At 29.9% G+C, this 6,180-nt stretch overlaps 1 long non-coding RNA gene across 1 annotated transcript; it reads left to right on the top strand.

Annotated features, from left to right (window-relative positions):
• The first annotated feature begins 1,294 nt into the window (after window positions 1-1,294).
• Window positions 1,295-4,304, top strand: LOC110684906. Its single transcript, XR_002503883.1, has 4 exons — window positions 1,295-1,801; window positions 2,813-2,866; window positions 2,949-3,239; window positions 4,121-4,304. It is a non-coding gene; the product is annotated as an uncharacterized LOC110684906 (long non-coding RNA).
• Window positions 4,305-6,180: the final 1,876 nt, after the last annotated feature.

The raw sequence follows: 6,180 nt of genomic DNA, 5'->3' as shown, positions 1-6,180 counted from the left end.
CATTAAACTTGTAATGTATTATTAGACTAATCTTATTAGTCTTTATATTATTTAATCATGTATCTATACAAAAAATTTAATTAAAATAAATTCAAACTAACAACAAATTAAAACTTACTCTTTAGGGGTTAAAGTTACCACAAAAATAGTTAAAGTTACTCTCAAACTAACCATTTTACAATAAAATAAATGTAGACCCGCCTAGCTTACACAAAAATTATAAGTTATTACACTAAATTAATTTCACTAGAATTTTAATCAGTACTTGAAAAAAATGTATTTTGCTATGTAAAATACTTTTGTATTAGTCTCTTATTCATCTTCTTCTGGCCTCCGTATTTTATTCAATATATAATGAAAGCAAATACCTATATTTCATATTTTGTGCAAAATTTCATGAAAACAAATTATACACATATGTTATGTTCACTTTACATTATTTAAGTTGATAACAACATATTTCATCAACATAACTTTTATATGTAGCGGGTCTATTTGGCTATACTATATGACCAGCCACCATGAGTTACTTTGTTAGTGTAATAAGGATTACTCTATTATGGTTATAAAGCTTACTTATAGTAAGGTAGTGTAATAAGGGTTATTTAATAAGTATAATAAGGGGTTACTCTATCAATTTGATAAGGGTTATTCAATAAGTATAATAAGGATTTACTCTGTTGGTGTTATAGGGGTTACCTTTTTGATTATTTATTTTGCAAGTGACTACACAATGTGGTTAGCCGCACATAAAAGACGTTATTTCAGAAATGATCAGATTAGATTAGATTAGATCAGATCAATCATATATTGTCTATATTTTTATTAGCCAGATATACTGTATAGATATAGAAGACATAAAACTATTACTATATTTATAATATAAATCGATAAATATCTAAAATTCTAATTCGTTTACCCTCACAATCTTAGGGCATGTTCTCTTTAGCTTAATTTCAGTTCAGTTCAGTTCAGTTTGGCTCCAATCAGTTCAGTTCAGCTCCAATCAGTTCAATACATTTCAATTCCTAATTTCTTTCTCTCATAAACAATTCATTTTAGCTCTATTCAGTTTAGTTCATTAAGGTTCTATTCATATTTACTTAATTTCAATTCAGTTCAATTCAGCTCCTAATTTCCCTCTCTCTTAAATATTCATTTCAGCTCAGTTCAGTTCAGTTCAACTCCTTTCAGTTCAGTTCAATTCAGCTCCAATCAGTTAAGTTCATTTCAGCTCAGTTCAGTAAATGTGAACACGCCCTAAATCAGAACAACCACTTAGAGTACTTTTTTTTATTACAAAAAAAGAGCATAAAGAGTAATTAGCATATATCTTTGTTATTACAAGCCTTACATTTCCCAACAATGCAAAGGATATTCGTATCCTCCGCCATTATTTCCCCAAAAAGAAATAGTTAGTAAAAACCCACCAAATCTTCCTAAGTTATCTTCAATCTCAACAATAAAAAAATATGGAAAAAATACTTTTCATAATTATCTTCATGATAATTTTGGCAGAATTTGTCCCAAAATAAGGGAATTTTCGAAACTAAACCAGCCCCAAATTTTGAGAGGGAATTTTTTTTGTTTTCATCGGTTATTCGCTCCTAAAATTTCCCTGATTTGTGAAATATGTGGTAAATTATCCCTTGTCTATCTTTCTTTACCAAATTTTCCTCCCGTAATTTTACCCTAAACAATTTCAAAAAATAATCTTACGAACTAGCGAAACAAGACAGAAAAATAGCTATTGGAATTAGCAGCCGAACTTGATTTGTCAGAGTACACATCACTCTCCAAGGTAATTTAATTGTTTAATTATCAATAGAAGTAAAATTTTTTGTGTATTTTTTGTTATTTTGAATATAAGGGCATTCTTAATTTTTTGATTGAATTGAGAATTTAGGGTTGTTATTATTTTTTTTGTAAGAATGAACTACTTTAATTTTCGAATTGAAATCGAATGCTATAAAATGTTTCAACTTTGATGCAATGCTTATTATCTACTATTATACTTAAGGGAAGTTTTGATTAATGTAGAACACTATTTAAAAATTTAAAAAATGTATAATAGGGGTTAAATTTGGTGAAATTAAATATGTGTATATTAATGATTTGTGTTAGAAAAAGAAGAGATATAGAAGAATGTACAACATATAACAATGTTTTGTGTTGAAAAAAAGTGAAACAGATGAGTATGCATATCAAAAAGCTTAGCATTAGTACACATAGGAGGACATGTATTCAAAGGGATTATGTTTGATTAAGAAAATGATCATTGGCACCAAGTAAATAGTCCCAGCCCCAACATATAACGATTTAGCAATTTGTGAGGCAAATGATGATTTAGCAAGGTCAGAAGAATACATGATATGAGTTGTTATTATATTGTTCAAGGATAATGGCTTTGGTTGCTCACTAAACTTGACTCTTTGTTTGTACTCTAATTATCATTAATCTATTTGAAGTGCCTTCAGTAAAAGAAAAATACCATATAGCCAATGTATTCTTAAATCATTAACTAATCAATTAAGCATTTTTTTTTATCACTTGTACATTATCTACTTTTTCTTATAACTTATAAATTATCTATATTATAAAGTTTTGATTGTTTGGTCTGTTAATTGTAGTTATGGACTTCGTTTCATTGTTATAGCGTGGTAAAGTATTGATTATGTAATTGCCATATATGTGCTGTAAGATTGATGAGTTAGAGAAGCTGGAAAGGCAAATTGGTGTTACCCTTTGTGAACTTGAAAGAATTTTTCTCCTTTTTTTGTGATCATGGTACACTTACCCATACACCTTGCAGGTCAAGCTCTGATTGCAGGCCAGTTCATTATCGTTTGATGTACCCCATTAAAAGGTATATAAATTTCATAGTTTTTTTGTGTTTTACAATAATAATAAATACATATGGAATTTAATAAATTTTCCTTTTTTAACAGGTATCTCAAAAAATTAAAAGGGTATGTATGTAACAAAGGTCACCTAGAGGGCCATTATCTTTTAGAGGAGTGCTTAACATTTTGCTCAGATATATGTAGGATATAGAGACAAACAAACAAGACGGAATTTATGATGATTGTGACACTTTTCAAACTGATTCCTTACCTATATTTGAGACAAGGGGTAGAGCGTTTGGAAAGGAATGTCCTCGATTACTTACAACAAAGGAATGGGAAGAAGTTGACTATTATGTGCTGAATAATTGTGACGGAAGTACAACCATTTATTGAGTAAGTTTGATATATTTTAGCAAGTAGAGTACATATTTAAAGATTAATAATTATAGTAATAATATATAACTTTGGTAATTTTATATACAGTGAGTACAATCACAATGCTACAAGTAACACAAGGATGATTTCTTCTCATAAAAATGAGTTCATAAAATTGTTCAGAGAACAAGTATTTTTATTATTTTTATTAACTAATATTTTTTCTACTTTGAAATATATTGAATGTGCTAAACCTGTCATGGAAAATTTATGCTATAATTTCGATATTGTTTTGATAAGCATTATCTTTCTTTTTATTACTGATACTTTTTGTTAGTCATGTCATTTTTTTAATCTCATGTATGATATTAGAGTGATTAGAAACTTCACACTTAACAGGACTAATTCTATATTTGGTTTGTTTATAATATATTGTGTTTATAATATATTGTTAGTGGTCAAATTCTATATTTGTTGAGTTTATAATATATTGTGTTTGAACTGCCATATTGCATTTGTTATTTAGGCTTTATGTATATGCAAATAGAAAAAACAAAATGGTCAAAGCTTCAACATATGCTATTTGTAGTTAGATTAAAGTAACTTCATTTTCATTAACAAAAAAATACATATGAAGATGAGGATGAAGATGAATTTATTGATGAGAATATGGATGATGAAATGGAAGCAAATGAAGAGGAGTAGTACGTACTACTTTTTTTAAAAAAATAATTGTAAGTTTTAGTGAAATTAATTATCTAATCTTTCTTTTTATTGGGTAATATTTATTTATGATCATTTAACTTTTTAATTTACTTATGAATTAATGATTAATACCTACTTTTATTAATTTTTATCATTGCAGACAAATATATAATACCATATTTTTACAATGGCAGGAGTTTATACAATGAAGATGGATAGAGATCGAATTAGAAGCAATTGAAGAAAATGATGTCTTTTTGTCAAGCTTATAGTTTGAAATGAAAACTCTTTGTTATTTCACATTATAAAATTTTAATAACTAGTCATGTAATTATTTTGTAGCTAAGTTGTTTAGTAATAACTTAATTGCAGTATTTAGATCAGTTTTGTAATAACTATTAAATTATAAATAAAATCATTTTAGTGTGATATAATAAAATCAGCATTGCCAGTCATGTTTTTTTGGCTTTACTTCTGTTATATTGATATTATAAATTATTTGTACGAAAATTATGTTACAAAATTGGATATTGTATGAATAAATTTCAATATATCTAGAACCAATAATTTAGAGGCACATATTATGTATTATGCCTCCAAAAATCACTCACGTCAAAATTTTTAGTTGCATCTAAATATCATTATAGCATTTATATACGAAATGCATCTAATTATATTTTGAGACAAAGTAGTATGATTGCCCCAAAATGAATATAGTATTTAGAAGCAAATTTGTATAATGCTCCAAATTATATTATAATGCAAAATTATGGCTTTAGGGGCATGCCATCAATTAGCTGTCGACTTATTAGAGGCACTTAATTTGTTGTCTCTAAAAGAAATTAGAGGCTACATTACTATCATTTGAGGCATTTTCTTCTTGCTTCTATAAGTGATTTTTTTTGTAGTGCACATTCGAAATTTGGGGTTTAACGATTCAAAAATCGTTCAAATTCAGCCAGATTAGAACAAATTTTAAAAAAAAAACTTATATTAGATTATGACAAATATGATTTAAGGACAAAATTTGTTTCCTTTAACTTTAAAAATCGCAAAAATCCGAGCTTCCTAGAGAGAGAAAGGGGCGAAAATAGCAAATGAAGGAGAAAGAAAGAGTGAAGTGAAAATCGCGCTCAGCGATTTCACTTTACTGACATCTATTGCGCGTGACAAACCAGCGCAACTTAGAACGATGCGCGCGCCTGGCAAGCGCGACCAGCTGAGTTACGCACGGATACCAGTCACTAAAATGACCGGAATCTTGATTTTGATCCGTTTGATAATTTTTCAACGGTTTTTTGCTCGTTATTAAACGTAATGGCGCGCAAATTATCAAAATCTTTTAAAATTGCTTTGCATATTGTAGTTTGTTTTCTTCTTTGTTAGTTTTTTGCATCATTCTTGCATGCACACCGTGCTTTGTGCCTTTCCCAAGCATACGTTTGAAACGTTTTTCGTAAGAGTGCCTTAAAAAATTCCGTGGTAGTGCTTTACGTAAAAGCAGCCATAGACAGGTTTGTCATTTTACTGTACTGACGTTACAAATGTCCAGGTTTTCTTCTTTTTCACGTTCGAAGCAAAAAGGAAGGTGTTTTCATGTAGCGTAAAAATGCAAATGGCGTATCGTACGGCATAAAATTGTAAGGCGTAGGTAGAGAATTACTGTAGGCGTTAGCTCACGAGTCGATAGGCGCGCCGAACCATCACGAACAGGCACTTCTTGCATGGGAGCAAATACGGTAGTTAGTGCGCTTACTAACTTAGGGGACAGTTACGGTGTCGAAATCATCCCTTGTATAAAAGAAGCGATGAGATGATGTCACGCCTATGTAGTCACGTGCCCCCAGTCCTCATACTCATCTTGTGGATAAAACTGCTGAGAGAGTTATTGACTTTCTTCCCTCTAATTGAATTTGGATATATGCCTCAAATCCAGACATGTATTTATATCTTGTGGACATCCGGCTCGAATACCGGACCATTTCGGCTCAAATACTGAAAACCCCTTTTCATCTTTTTACTTTGTTAAAGCAAGCTAAAGTTTCAATGACATATCGAGGGACTTTAGACCAACGATGACATGATTGAGAGGAAATCTTCCCCTTTTATCCTTTTAAAACCGATCTCTTCTCATGACTTGACATCACCCACAACACCTTTACTTATAAAAGCGTTCTACAATTGCAAAGGATCAATCTAGATTCTTTAGCGCGTTAAGACTAGGAAAAACTTTTTCTAGCCTTAATAGCTACTT

Source organism: Chenopodium quinoa, unplaced genomic scaffold, assembly GCF_001683475.1.
Source record: "Chenopodium quinoa cultivar QQ74 unplaced genomic scaffold, ASM168347v1, whole genome shotgun sequence".
Lineage (NCBI taxonomy): Eukaryota > Viridiplantae > Streptophyta > Magnoliopsida > Caryophyllales > Amaranthaceae > Chenopodium > Chenopodium quinoa.
This window is presented reverse-complemented; position numbering and strand designations above follow the sequence as displayed.